Source organism: Hemitrygon akajei, chromosome 3 (genome assembly GCF_048418815.1).
Source record: "Hemitrygon akajei chromosome 3, sHemAka1.3, whole genome shotgun sequence".
Taxonomy (NCBI): domain Eukaryota; kingdom Metazoa; phylum Chordata; class Chondrichthyes; order Myliobatiformes; family Dasyatidae; genus Hemitrygon; species Hemitrygon akajei.
This window is the reverse complement of record NC_133126.1, coordinates 21,979,976-21,994,271: the sequence shown is the minus strand read 5'-3', so window position 1 is coordinate 21,994,271 and position 14,296 is coordinate 21,979,976. Positions and strand designations below refer to the sequence as shown.

Sequence of the window (14,296 nt, the reverse complement as noted above, 5' to 3'; positions counted from 1 at the left end):
TTCCAACTGTTGGCTTTGTTGTCCTTCTTTTGCTTCCTTTCTTAGTCATAACTGTTTTAAAATCTTTTAGCATCAAGTGTAGTCTTGGAGGTCTTGACCATGTTACTTGAATGTCTCCAATATCTTCCAAAGTGAACATTGTACCATTTGCTGCACCAAGCTTTGGTAAGCCAGCAGTGGAAGCTAACTTCCATTTTCACTATAAACCTCTTTATGCAATTAACAGTTCCCAGTTAACAACACAGTGTAATTTTACATTCACAGCGACAAGTGATTAAATGCACAAGATATAATTTTTCAAATGTAGTGTCCTCAATGAGCTACTAATTTGATTGTAGCATTGGCTCACTCATCAGCAATTCCCCCAAGTAATTATTTTAAACAATGAGATATGCTATGATATCAGTTTTCATGTTTTCTGAAGTAATGATGTTTAATTAGGTTTTGTTAAGTTGTGATGCAGGCTTTTTAAGGAAAAATATTGTGTATAAATATTTAATTAAATTAGGCATAAACATCAATCTTGCCTCACAATCAGAAAGATGTTACAAACATGAGAAATCACAGCAAGATTGGGCCGTTTGGCCCTTCAGTCCTGTCTTGCCAATCATGGTTAGTCTAATGGTTAGCATAACACTTTACAGTGCCAGTGATCATGATCCAAGTTCAATTCCTGTTTGTACATTTTTATTTAATTAATTAATACAGTGTGGAACAGGTCTTTCTGACCCTTCGAGCCAAGCAGCCCAGCATCCCGTTATTTAACCCTAGCTTAATTACAGGACAATTTATAATGACCAAGTAACCTGCCAACTGGTACATCTTTGGACTATGGGAGGAAAACAGAGCACCTGAAGGAAACCCACGTGGTCATGGAGAGAATTCCTTACAGACAGCAGCGGGAATTGAACACAGGCCACTGGTACTGTGCTAACCACAGTTAACTCAACCGTTCCTATTGTACCCCCTATATCCAGCAATATCTACTTATTCCCTGTCTTTGCTTTCTATTCTAAAACCAATTTGCAGTCCATGTTCAAACACTAAGCCCAATTCATGTGCTCAAACCTTGTTAGTCAACTTCCTGTCCAGGAGTTTATCAAAAGCTTTCTGAAAATTTTAACACACTACATTCCCCTAGTATCTATTCTACAAATCACTTTCCTTAAAAACTCTTGTGGATTAACCTATCATCATTTTCTATTCATAATGGCAGACATTGGTCAGTTCTGTTATTGTTTTAAACATTTTCTTTCATTATAGCTTCCAGCATTTTTCCTATTACTGATGGTGGACTAATTGACAATCTAACATTACATGATAGAATTCTACACGGATTTTGAAAGTGATGTACTTCAGTTCAACACTTGAATCTTACTGTATATCCTAAACAAAGGAAACTATGAGAGGAGAGATAGCCGTGGCTGATTGGAAACATCCATTGAAAGGCATGGCAGTAGATACACACTAGCTGGTATTTAAAGAAATCATGTATTATTTGCAGCAAAAGAAAATCCTTTAAGGTACAGAAACCTGACTGGAAATCTTGTTCTTCTATGACTGTCAGAAGAAATAAAAGGCAGAGGTAAACCACAGGAAGAGGCTTGTAAAGTTGCTTGTACCAGATGGAAGTGTGAGCGTTTGGAGCTCTGTAATTCCTCATTTCCTCACATCCCAATTTCTTACAAATCTCCAATCCATACAATTAATTCCAGAATATGTGAAAGTTTAAAAGATCAGTGTTTTTATAATCCTTACAGAGAAAACTCTGTTATGTCAATCATTGGGTTCTTGGGATTTGATTTCACCAACTTCTCAAGTAGTTCTGTTTTACTAATATTTATTTCCCGATTCCTCATTCTCTTTGCATTCCTGGAGATACAATACAGTTATTCAATTCCTCTGGAATTTCTTTATTCTCCATTATAAATTCTCCCTTCTGTCTACAATCTAGAGGGAGAGTGAGAGGGAAAGGATAAGGAAAAGAGAGAGAGGGAGAGAGAGAGAGACAGACAGAGAGAGAGACAGAGAGACAGAGAGAGAGAGAGCAAGAGAGGGAAAGGGAGAGGGAGAGGGAGAAGGAGAGAAGGAGAGGGAGAGACCTAGCCTCCCACACGTTCTATTCTTATATCCCTGAGACACCGGAACCAGAAATCGGTGCTGTGGCATGCAGAAGTGGAGGCATGAAGAACACACGTAATAAGAGAATGATTCCATAAGGTTACAAGACCATAAGACATATGAGCAGAATGGAGACTGCTCTGTTATTCCATCTTGGCTTATTTATTATCCCTCTCAACCCCATTCTCCTGCCTTCTACCTTCTAACCATAGCCTTTGGCACTCTTAGTAATGAAAAACTGATCAACCTCCACTTTAAATATACTCAATGACTTGGCCTCCTCAGTAAGGATGTCAAAGATTATGGTGAGAAGGCAGGAGAATGTGGTTGAACAGGATAATAAATCAGCCATGATAGAATGGTCGAGCAGACTTGATGGGTCAAATAGCCAAATTCTGCTCCTGTCTTCATCAGCTATTCTTCACTCTGAAATTGCATGGATGCTGAAAGCACCTCCTCTGGTCTAACATTAAACACAAGTTCCAAGTACTCAATTATGTCAAAGAAAGAGTTAATGCTTCAGGTGAAAAATTTAGATTTGAATTCCAAAAGGTGCAAGGTAATGCATTTTGCTAAGCTAGATAAAGGCAAGACATATAAAGTTCAAGTTTAATTGTCATTCAGCCATATACACATATATAGCCAACGAAGCATTGGTCCACAGGAGCCAAGCTGAAAACACAACACATACAGTTACACATGGTTCATAGCATACACAGTTACCAATATATTAGCACAAGCTCCTGCTTGTCATGGTCTGAAGATTGAAGGTGCCTGAGATATTGTTTTAGAGCCACATTTAAGCAAGAAGGAGAAGGCGGCAGTTCCTCATCTCACACTGAGCCGGCTGCAGATGAAGGCAGTCCAGCTCGTACCCAGGGTGCGAACACTGAAGTCTAGTGCCGGGGGCGAGCCAGCCTGCAGGGCCCAGCGTGGAATCCAGAGCACCCACCACATGTCTGCTTTCTCCTAGACCGCCCCCGGGTAGCTCTGACAGGTTACGCAGCGGCATGAAGGCTCGGTCCCCCCAACAACCAAGGCCACACAACTCTACTGCTGTCAGCCTTGCCAATGAACCATGGACCACACTTGCAGTATTTTGCATTACCAATGTCCAACAGGGTCTTGCAATCACAAGAAAGACATCTAAGACGGTCAGTTGCACTTTTTGTTGGACATGACGAGGCTGCTGCAATCAAGTGTGCCACCATCTTACCAGAAGAAGAAGAGTGGTTGGGCACTAAGGAATATTGATGAACCAAGAGACACTCAAGTCCATGGTTCATTGAAAGGGGTAACACATGTAGATAGGGTGTTGCAGAAGGCACTTGGCATATTTATATTGTTAGCCTGGGCAAAGCATATGAAAATTAAGATGCTGTGTTGCAACATTGCAAAATACTGGTCACAGCACACTCGGAATGTTCCGCATAGTTCCGGTCACTACACTTTAGGAAGGATGTGATTACACTGGAGAGATTGCAGACAAGATTCAACAAGGTGTTGCCGAGATTGGAGCACTTCAGTTATGGGTAGAGATTAGATAAACTGTTAGATTTGTTCTCACTGGAGTGAATGAGGCTGAAGGATGAACTTTTAGAGGATTATAAGATTATAAGAAGCACATACAGGATAGATAAAGTCAGAATTTTATTTTCCTGAGGAATAGCAGAAATAGGTTTCAGCTGTCTTAAAGAGGATTTAGGGTATTTTTAATACACAGTATGGCTAATATCTAGAACTCGCTGACAGAAGAGAAGGTGAGAACCTAAAGTTCAGGGGAAGGTTGAATAGGTCAGGACTTCATTTAGTGCAATGGCAGAGAATGAGGTCTGATCTTATAGAGGTACACAAAACTATGAGGGGTATAAATCAGATGAATGATTACCGGTCATAGGTTTAGGGTGAAAGGTGAGATATTTACTAAAACAGTGAAAATTTGTAGTCCTACCGGCCTTCTTCAGCAAGTTTAGCACAGCTTCAACTGACTATTATACATAAGCACAAATGATTCTGCAGATCCTGGAAATCCTGAGCAACACACACAAAATGCTGGAGGAACTCAGCAGGTCAGGCAGCATCTATGGAGAGGAATAAACAATCCACGTATTTGGGTCGAGGCCCTTCATCAGGACTGGAAAGAAAAGGGGCAGAAACCAGAATAAGAGCTGGGGGAGGTGCAAGGAGTTCAAGCTGGCGAGTGATAGGTGAGATCAGGCGATGGGAAGGTGGATGGGTGTGAGTGAAGAAAGAAGCTGGGAGGTGATAGGTAGAATAGGTAAAGGACTGAAGAAGAAGAAACCTGATAGGAAGGGAGAGTGGATCATGTAAGAAAGGGAAGGAGGAGGGGAAACAGAGAGAATGATAGGCAGTTGAGGAGAAGAAAAGGAGTGACAGAGGAACCGGAATGGGGACTGGAAAAAGAAAGAGGGGAGAGAAATTACTGCAAGTTAGAGAAATCAATGTTCATGCCATCAGGTTGGAGGCCACCTAGTTGGAATGTGAGCTGTTGGTCCACCAACCGGAGTTGGCATTCACTGTGGCAGTTGAGGAGACCATGGACACACAGGTCAGAAAGAGAATGTGAAGCCAATTTGAAATGGATAGCCAACAGGAGATCCTGCCTTTTGCTGTGGGTAGAGTGATGATGCTTGACAAAGCAGCCCCCCCCCCCCCCCCACCCCCCGTGTCAGGTCTCATCGATGTAGAGGTGGCCACACAGGGAGCGCCGGATATAATGCATGACACTGATAGACTGACAGGTGAAGTGTCACCTCACATGGAAGGACTGTTTGGGGTGTAGGGGCTTGCAGAGATAAGTGCCAGCAGGAGATCAGTGCTGAGGGACTAGTGGACAAGTGAGTCATGTAGCGAGTGATCCTTATGGAAGTTGGAGAGGGGTCTGGAAGGGAAGGGTGTGCTTATACATCTTATATTTCTTCCTAGCTGAAATCCTTAAAAGTAGTTTTTTTTTACACTTCGCTGCGTAACTGTCTAGACATTCTGACCACTGAACCCATTCAAGACTCCATCACACCACCACAAATCAATAATCATATTTGTTTAGCAATAAAAAAAGCTTGCCAAGTGATCAATCTGCCACTTACTCTGATAACTACATATTTTTAGAAGACTTGTACTCAGTATAATTTCAACTAACAGCCACCAACTAGCATTTTTTTTAAAGTTCAAAGTAAATTTATTATAAAAGTATGCATATGTCACCATATGTGACCTTGAGATTCATTTTCTTGCAGACATTTACAGGAACATAAATACAAAAGAGTTTATGAAAAAGCTATACATGAACAAAGACGGATATGCAACCAACGTGCAAAAGTAAACAAATTGTACAATATATAAAGAATAACACAGAGAACATGAGTTGCAGAGTCCTTTAGAGTGAGTCTATAGGCTGTGGAGTCAGCTCAGTGTTGAAGTGAGCAAAGTCACTCACACTAATTCAGGAGCCTGATAGCTGTTGGGTAAAGACTGTTTTCGAACCTGATGGTGTGAGTCCCAAGGCTCCTGTCCCTCCTGTCCAACAGTAGTAGTGAGAAGTGAGCATGACCAGGACAGTGGAGGTCCTTGATGATGGATGCTCCCTACTTGTAGTTGTGCCCCTTGTAAATGTACTCCGTGGTGGGGAGGGATTTGCCTGTGATGAACCGGGCTGTATCCATCATTTGTATCGAGATGATGCACAGACCACTCGATGAGATGCTCTGCACTGTGGCCAACCAGTGGGAATCAAGTATGAACTTAATTTGTGGACGATTACATGTCTGGTATTGGTGAGTTGCCCTCGGAGGCTGCAGCGCAGTAGGTAAGAGCATCTGTTGGCAATGTGTGCGTGCATGGCTGCATCAATTAATTAGTAATTTTTCTCCTCTTTTCCATCTTGTCATAATGTGTTTTGCTGAGGCTTCTCAGCTATGATTCAAATCCCTAAAAATATTCTGTGAACAATTGTAAACAAAAATTGGAGTCCCACCACTGGCGATGGCACAGCATCCACACAGGGCAAGGTAGGATTGTGGTTAGCACAACACTTTACAGTACAGGCAAGCTAGGTTCAATTTTGTGATTGCCTCTAAGGAGTTTGTACGTTCTCTCCATGACCGCTTGGGTTTCTTCTAGATGCTGCAGTCTCCTCCCACAGTCCAAAGATACAACAATTGGTAGGTTAATGGGTCATTGTAATTTGTCCCATGATTAGGCTTGGATTAAATTGGGGGTTTGCTGGGTGGCCTGGTATGAAGAGCCATTAGAGTCTATTCCACACTCTATCTCAATAAGTAAATGAAATACTTACATGCCGGAAGATGTGAACAAAGTAACAAGGAAAATGTTCACCCATTTCAAAATATAATTCGGAGCATTTCTAACGGCATGGGGAATTGATGCATTGAAACTTCACCACACTGAGGTAGGGTAAATAATGGCAACATCAAACACACCATCCTTTAGCATAATTGGCTAAGAAATGGAGAGACTGCTTAGGAAGTCAAAATTAGCTTCTTGCATATGAAATCTCATTAATAAATTGGCGTTGAAAGGAGGCAGACACAGTGTTAAAAAAACATTCTGCCTGGATACATAATGGCTTGGTATGGCAACTGCTCTGCACATGACCACAAGAAATTACAAAGATTCGTGGATGCAGCTCAGCACATCACAGGAGCCAACCTCCCCTCAATGGACTCTGTCTGCACAGCTTTCAAAATTTCAGCCAGCCTTTTTACTTTCTGTATAATTTTGCTATTCTTTTTGCCTCAATAATTTTCATTGATAAGCATGCTTTACGTAAGTATTGGGTTATAATCTGATCAACCATTTTAGTTAGCTCCTGCCCACCCCCTTCTATATATTATCTCAGTCACTGCACTGTAAACATTTTGAACCACTTTTTGTAATGCTGATAAAATTGTACACACGTGCTAGTATTTATATTATGTATTTATGCACATTTTATTCCATTTCTATATTTTGACCACTTTTATATTTATATCATTCTTAATTCTTTATAATTGTTGAATGTTCTTTTTGTTGCATATCACAGCAAATTCCTGATGCATGTGAACGTATTTGGTGAATAAAGTTGATTCTTGATAATGATGGAAGCGACTCTAATACATTGGTTCCCAGTCTTCCTTATGCCATGGACCAATCCCATTAAGCTAGGGGTCCACAGATGCCAGGTTGGGACTCCCTGCTCTAGTGTATTAGATTTCCATTTCCCTAAGAGGTTCAACAAGCCTCTGCTGATTGCTTTTCCCTCAGCTTATTAAAGAAATGCCCAGAATTTCAGGAAAGCTACTTGAAATCAGCTTTTCGTATTTTTATCGCGTCATATGACATCTAGATGTGTTAAGACCATCAAGGCATGATCTTCATTAAAAATATGATATTCAGTATGACACGACTGGTGAACATTAGAAATAATGCAAATGCATGACTGTGATTGACTGAGTTTAGATCAGCCTCGCGGAATTTCAAAATCAAATCAATCCTCCTCCTGTCCATTATGCATGAGCTTGAAAGCATCGAAACAAAACTTGATGTGCATCCAAAAGCTATGGACATCAGCTTTCATTGATGACAACAGCTGGATAACTTTAAGCAAGCCGGTAGGAAAGATTTATCCAATATATTCCAATGAACATTAGTACCTCTTCCTGACATTCTTAGACCAATTATTTATTTCTCGATTGACCATGGTTGGAAAGTGTTATTTTCCCAAATAATTTTGCCAGAATTCTAATTGGCAATGCATTTCACAGAGCTGCCAGCAGAAGTGGCAGATGTGAGTTCATTTGTACATTTAAGGTAGGTACATGGATGTAGGAGGTATAGAGGGCTATGGTCTGGGTGTTGGTAGATGGGACTCTGCAGAAGACTAGGCTTGGCATGTACTAGATAGGCCAAAGGGCATGTTTCAGTGCTGCAGTGCTCTATGACACTATGACTTCTAAATGTACAACAGATACACTATGTCATTGATCCATAAAACACAAAATCGTGCATGTATCAGGTTATATTCAAGCAACCCTTTCACTAACAGTCTTTTTTTTTCCACCACACTTTGATATCTTACATACAGTTCACAAATAATGGTGTGTTGGGGAGGAAGCATTAAGAAGAGGGACGCCTCACGTCTTAATAAGCTGGTAAGGAAGGCGGGCTCTGTCATGGGCAAAGTACTGGAGAGTTTAACATCGGTAGCTGAGTGAAGGGCGCTGAGTAGGCTACGGTCAATTATGGAAAACTCTGAACATCCTCTACATAGCACCATCCAGAGACAAAGAAGCAGTTTCAGCGACAGGTTACTATCGATGCAATGCTCCTCAGACAGGATGAAGAGGTCAATACTCCCCAATGCCATTAGGCTTTACAATTCAACCGCCAGGACTTAAGAACTTTTTAAAAGCTATTATTAATGCTTTTTGAGATAGTGATTTAGATGCATATCATATTTTTTACTGAGTTAAGTATTGTATGCTATTAGTTTTGCTACAACAAGTGTATGGGACATTGGAAAAAAAGTTGAATTTCCCCATGGGGATGAATAAAGTATCTATCTATCTATCTATCTATCTATCTATCTAAATCCATGCCATGGAAGTCTAGCACCTTTAACTAAAAGAAAATGTAGCATTCTGTTTGTCTTGCAGTGATAATTATATCCACGTAAAGTAAACATTCTATGCGGGATCTTCACAAGCCGAAGATCTTTATTACATCCTAAGTTTTCTTTTGAGTACCATGTTCAGTTCTGGTTGCCACATTATATTGGGGGTAGACTCACACCGGATGGGTTACATCAAAATGTAATTAAATTGATGTTGTGGACCTAAGCCCGAAAGGCAACAGTATAGTGAAGCTTACATTGGAAACTATCAGCTGGATCGCACATTTCTATTGAGTATGAAGTTGACAGGTAGAGGAAACACTGCATTGTAGAATATAGTTAGGGATCAGTTAGATAATTTGCAGGGATCATTTTCATCCTTTGCCTTTTCTCCTTTTGATAGACATCCTCCCAAGGTTATGAACACCCAACTTAGGAACACTGATACATATGGTTAATCATTCGGGAGACTGGCGGGATGGATTTGCTAGATATTGTGGTTCTGGAAGCATCTTCTGCTGCCTGGAAACTCAGTCCACAGCCACATTTCTGATTTATGAAATTGTTTGTGTTTTGAACAGTTCATAGGAATTGAGCCCTGCTGTAACCAGCGAAGGACTTGTATAAAGGCTTTAATAGGATCAAGTTAGGCAGATATTAAAAAGTATGTAACTTTAAGAATGTTCAATAATAAGTATAATGTTAACATTCTAGCATAAACACTTAAGTACTCTGACCAAGAAAGTACACTGGTACCTCTACTTCCTCAGAAAACTAAGGAAATTTGGCATCTCTCTCACTATATCTTATAGAAGCACCATTGGAAATTGAGAAGATCTGGGACATCACCAAAGACACTTGCGAATTTCTACTGATGTACCGCGGACAGCATTCTAACTGGCTCCATCGTTCTCATGTGGGGCTACTGCACAGGATTGAAGTAAGCTTCAAAGAGTTGTAAAATTAGTCATCTCTATTTTGGGCACTAGCCTCAATCATATCCAGGACATCTTCAAGGAGCAATGCCGCAGAAAGACGTCATCTATCGCTTAAGATCCCACCACCTAGGTCATTCCTTGTTCTCATTGTTACCATCAGGAAAGAGGTACAGAAGCCTGAAAGCACACAGTCAACGATTCTGGAACAGCTTCTTCCCCTCAGCCATTCGATTTCTGAATGGACTTTGAACCCATGAACACTTCCTCACTACTTTTTTATTTCTCTTTTTGTACTACTTATTTAATTGAACTATTTTATGTGTATATATATATATAACTATAATTCACAGTTTGTTTTTTTAATATATATTGTACTGCTGTCACAAAGACAACAAATTTCACAACATATGCCAGTGATATTAAATCTGATTCTGATAGAAAATATCCTATCTGGCTGTGTCACAGCTTGGTAGATAGATAGATAGATACTTTATTCATCCCCATGGGGAAATTCAACATTTTTTCCAATATCCCATACACTTATTGTAGCAAAACTAATTACATACAATACTTAACTCAGTAAAAATATGATATGCATCTAAAATCACCCTCTCAAAAAGCATTAATAAATAGCTTTTAAAAAGTTCTTAAGTAGTTTACTTAAATACATTGAGTCCTAACCCCGGCACTTTAACGTATCTTACTCCTGGCGGTTGAATTGTAAAGCCTAATGGCATTGGGGAGTATTGATCTCTTCATCCTGTCTGAGGAGCATTGCATCGATAGCAACCTGTCGCTGAAACTGCTTCTCTGTCTCTGGATGGTGCTATTTAGAGGATGTTCAGGGTTTTCCATGATTGACCATAGCCTACTCAGCGCCCTTCGCTCTGCTACCGATGTTATACTCTCCAGTACTTTGCCCACGACAGAGCCCGCCTTCCTTACCAGCTTATTAAGACGTGAGGCGTCCCTCTTCTTAATGCTGCCTCCCCAACACGCCACCACAAAGAAGAGGGCGCTCTCCACAACTGACCTATAGAACATCTTCAGCATCTCACTACAAACATTGAATGACGCCAACCTTCTAAGGAAGTACAGTCGACTCTGTGCCTTCCTGTACAAGGCATCTGTGTTGGCAGTCCAGTCTAGCTTCTCGTCTAACTGCACTCCCAGATACTTGTAGGTCTTAACCTGCTCCACACATTCTCCATTAAGGATCACTGGCTCCATATGAGGCCTAGATCTCCTAAAGTCCACCACCATCTCCTTGGTCTTGGTGATATTGAGACGCAGGTAGTTTGAGTTGCACCATATCACAAAGTCCTGTATCAGTTTCCTATACTCTTCCTCCTGTCCATTCCTGACACACCCCACTATGGCCGTGTCATCAGCAAACTTCTGCACATGGCAGGACTCCGAGTTATATTGGAAGTCTGATGTGTACAGGGTGAACAGGACCGGAGAGAGCACGGTTCCCTGCGGCGCTCCTGTGCTGCTGACCACCATGTCAGACCTACAGTCTCCCAACCGCACATACTGAGGTCTATCTGTCAAGTAGTCCACTATCCAATCCACCATGTGAGAGTCTACTCCCATCTCCGTTAGTTTGTGCCTTAAGATCTTGGGCTGGATGGTGTTAAAGGCACTAGAGAAGTCCAGGAATGTAATCCCTGTGAATGTAATGGTATGTCAATTCCTCCACCAATGACTGCAAAAAATTGCAGAGCTTTGTGGACACAACTCAGGCTGTCATGAAAACCTGTCATTGACTCTCGCTACACATCCCACGACCTCAGGAATGCAGCCCACGTAATCAAAGACCCCTTCCCGCCCTGGTTATCCTCTCCCTCCTCCCCCCGTCATTGTGAAGAAGGTACAAAAGCTTTTATTTTATTAATAACTCGGATGAAGAAGTGGAGGCGGGGGAGTGTTAGCAAGTTTGCAGGTGATATGAAGGTTGGCGGTGCTGTGAATAGCATAGAAGATTGTCACAGACTGTAACAGGACATTAACAGGATGCAGAGCTGGGCTGAGAAAAGACAGGTGGAGTTCAAACCAGTAAAGTGTGAAATGATTCACTTTGGAAGGTTGAATTTGAAGGCAGATTTCAGGGTTAATGTCAAGGTTCTTAATCATGTTGAGGAACAGAGATATCTTTGGGTCTATGTCCATAGGTCCCACAAAATTGGAGCACAAGTTAATAGGATAATTAAGAAGTCTTCAATAGGAACATCGGTGAAAGAAAAATAGCGGTCTATGTGGGAGGGAAAGGTTAGATTGATCCTAAAGTATGTTAAAGGGTCAGCACAACATCATAGGCTGAAGGGCCTGTACTATTCTGTACTGGTGTATGTTCTATGTTCTTCTATATTGTCAATCCAATTTTGCTGTTAGTTTTAATGAAAACATGAGATTATCAATATTCTTCCACATCTCCTATTGCAATTGAAATCATCGGAAATACAAAAAGATATGCCATTAACAAGTGTGATCAACTTGAACTGCTCATTATCTGATATTAACTCGCAGGAGTTTCCTGGTAACTACAAACCAACCTGACTGAGTGGTAGATTTTGTAAGTTCCTTTCGATCTAACAGCAAATCCAACCGTTCTAATTGGCCTTTACTTACTCGAGTTCCGTTTCAGTTGAAAACATGCTTCAGTTAATGCTTAAGATGGTAATGATGATATGGCACACACAACACAGACTGTGAAATTAGATGCACTAAACAATAACCACTGCTTGTCTGGAATGTACCAGGCAATAATAGGATAATGTGTTGATTAAAAACTTCAGCCTGAGGCCTCTACATTTAATCAATACATTGGAGCCGATTATTTCCAAGGACAATTTGGACAAGCAGAATCTATCATTACTTAGCCACATTAAAGATGGGATTGAGAGATTGTAGAAGTTAAATTAAAGTAGGCCTGTGGTAATTATTTTAAACTGTCACATGGTTTGTGTCACATAGATCATGTCCCACTAATGAATAAAAATGAACCAAGTAAAAATGTGGCATGAATCACCAAAGTCACATGACCTTATTCCACTTGGAATTGGTTGACATTGTCATCACGTGTCAATGACAACTATGATTCGATTCTGAAAGCACCTCACTTACAAAGACCACCAAAAGCAAAGCCCTGAGGACTTCCAGGAAGTAGATTCCCTTACATATTACTTCAGAGCTCAATTGGCTTCTATATTCACATCTCAATGGTTAAACCTGCGCTGGTCGCTTTACATATTCAATCCATTACATCACACAGCAAAACAAAACAATGTAATGTTGACAATGACGTAAAGCAGAAATCCACCATGTTCAAATGGAGATGTTTCTACTTAAATTAGACTTTCCCCAGCAAAGCTGCTGTGACAGCCTAATTGACATTGTCACTGGAGATTTGATATGCATATTTTACGTGCCTGCACTGCAGCTCCAAGAAGGTTTTTCATTGCACCTGGGCATACATGTACTTGTGTATATGACTGACGATAAACTTTGACTTTGGTCATTCGTTTTCAAGAGATCTCTGGACATGGGCTCTAAGGCCCCTCTGTTCCTCCACACTGTTAAGAATCCTGCAATTGACCCAGCATTCTGCCTTCAACTTTGACCATCCAAAGTGTATCATATTATCCCAATGTTCTACCTCCACTATTGCATTCAAGCCGAGGCATCAGCTCGAGCTCAATGAGGAGTACAGAGGACATGCCATTAGCAGATACAAATCAATGAGGAGGCAGCTTAGTGAAGCTGTAATAAAGGACAACCCGCATTCTAAATGATACAAACAATGCACAATAGACAAGATCACGCAATCTCACAAAGGATCATACTGAAACATACCTGCCCAACCGCATCTGGTCATGAATGTTGGTGGAGAGGCTCAGCAACTTTAAATTCCACGGTGTCATCATTTCAGAGTATCCGTCCTGGGCCCGGGATGTATACGCAATTACAAAGAAGGCACGGCAGCCAAGGCCTCCACATCCTTAGGAGTTTGCGAAGGTGTGGAGGAGAGTATATTGACTGGCTGCATTACAGCCTGGTATGGAAACACTAACGCCCTTGAATGGAAAATCCTACAAAAAGGAGTGGACACAGGCCCAGTCCATCACAGGTAAAGCCCCCGCCCCCCCCCCCGCCCACCACTGAGCACATCCACAAGGAGCATTGTTGCAGGGAAAGCAGCATCCATCATCAGGAACCCCCACCATCCAGATCATGCTCTCTCACTTTCAATCTCTCTCTTGGTTCCTCCCTCTCCACTATTTTCACTCCCGCCTCCGTTCACGTGCTCCTTTGATCACCCATTTTAATATCTGCTCCTTCTATTCAGTGTAGAAGTTTCGTAGACAACGATGCTCAGAAGAATTTCGATGTTAAAGGCACTATATAAATATCGTTGCCGTGCTTATGCTTAATAGTAATAGTGCGATCATTCGTGTATGATGATCCCCTGAGGGCTTATCTAATGTTGGGTGTTCGGATGGCTGTAGAGGCCGATCCTGGAACCACATTCTGGTGGTGGCTCTGGTCAGCACTTGGGTCTTCCTGGTTGTCCAGTCTTTCCTCTCGTAGCTGTCACTTGTTCTCT

The 14,296-nt window shown here is 41.3% G+C and overlaps 1 protein-coding gene across 42 annotated transcripts in view; it reads right to left on the bottom strand.

Annotated features, from left to right (window-relative positions):
* nrxn3a (neurexin 3a) overlaps positions 1-14,296 on the bottom strand; it is a 2,216,268-nt gene that overhangs the window by 1,687,670 nt on the left and 514,302 nt on the right. The window contains exon 1 of one of the 42 annotated variants that reach the window (XM_073039334.1): positions 13,546-13,563. The exons of the other annotated variants lie outside the window; for them this stretch is intronic. The gene's annotated coding sequence lies outside the window, so the exon portion shown is untranslated. Of the gene's footprint in view, positions 1-13,545; positions 13,564-14,296 lie in introns of those variants that run through there. 42 annotated transcript variants of the gene reach the window in all.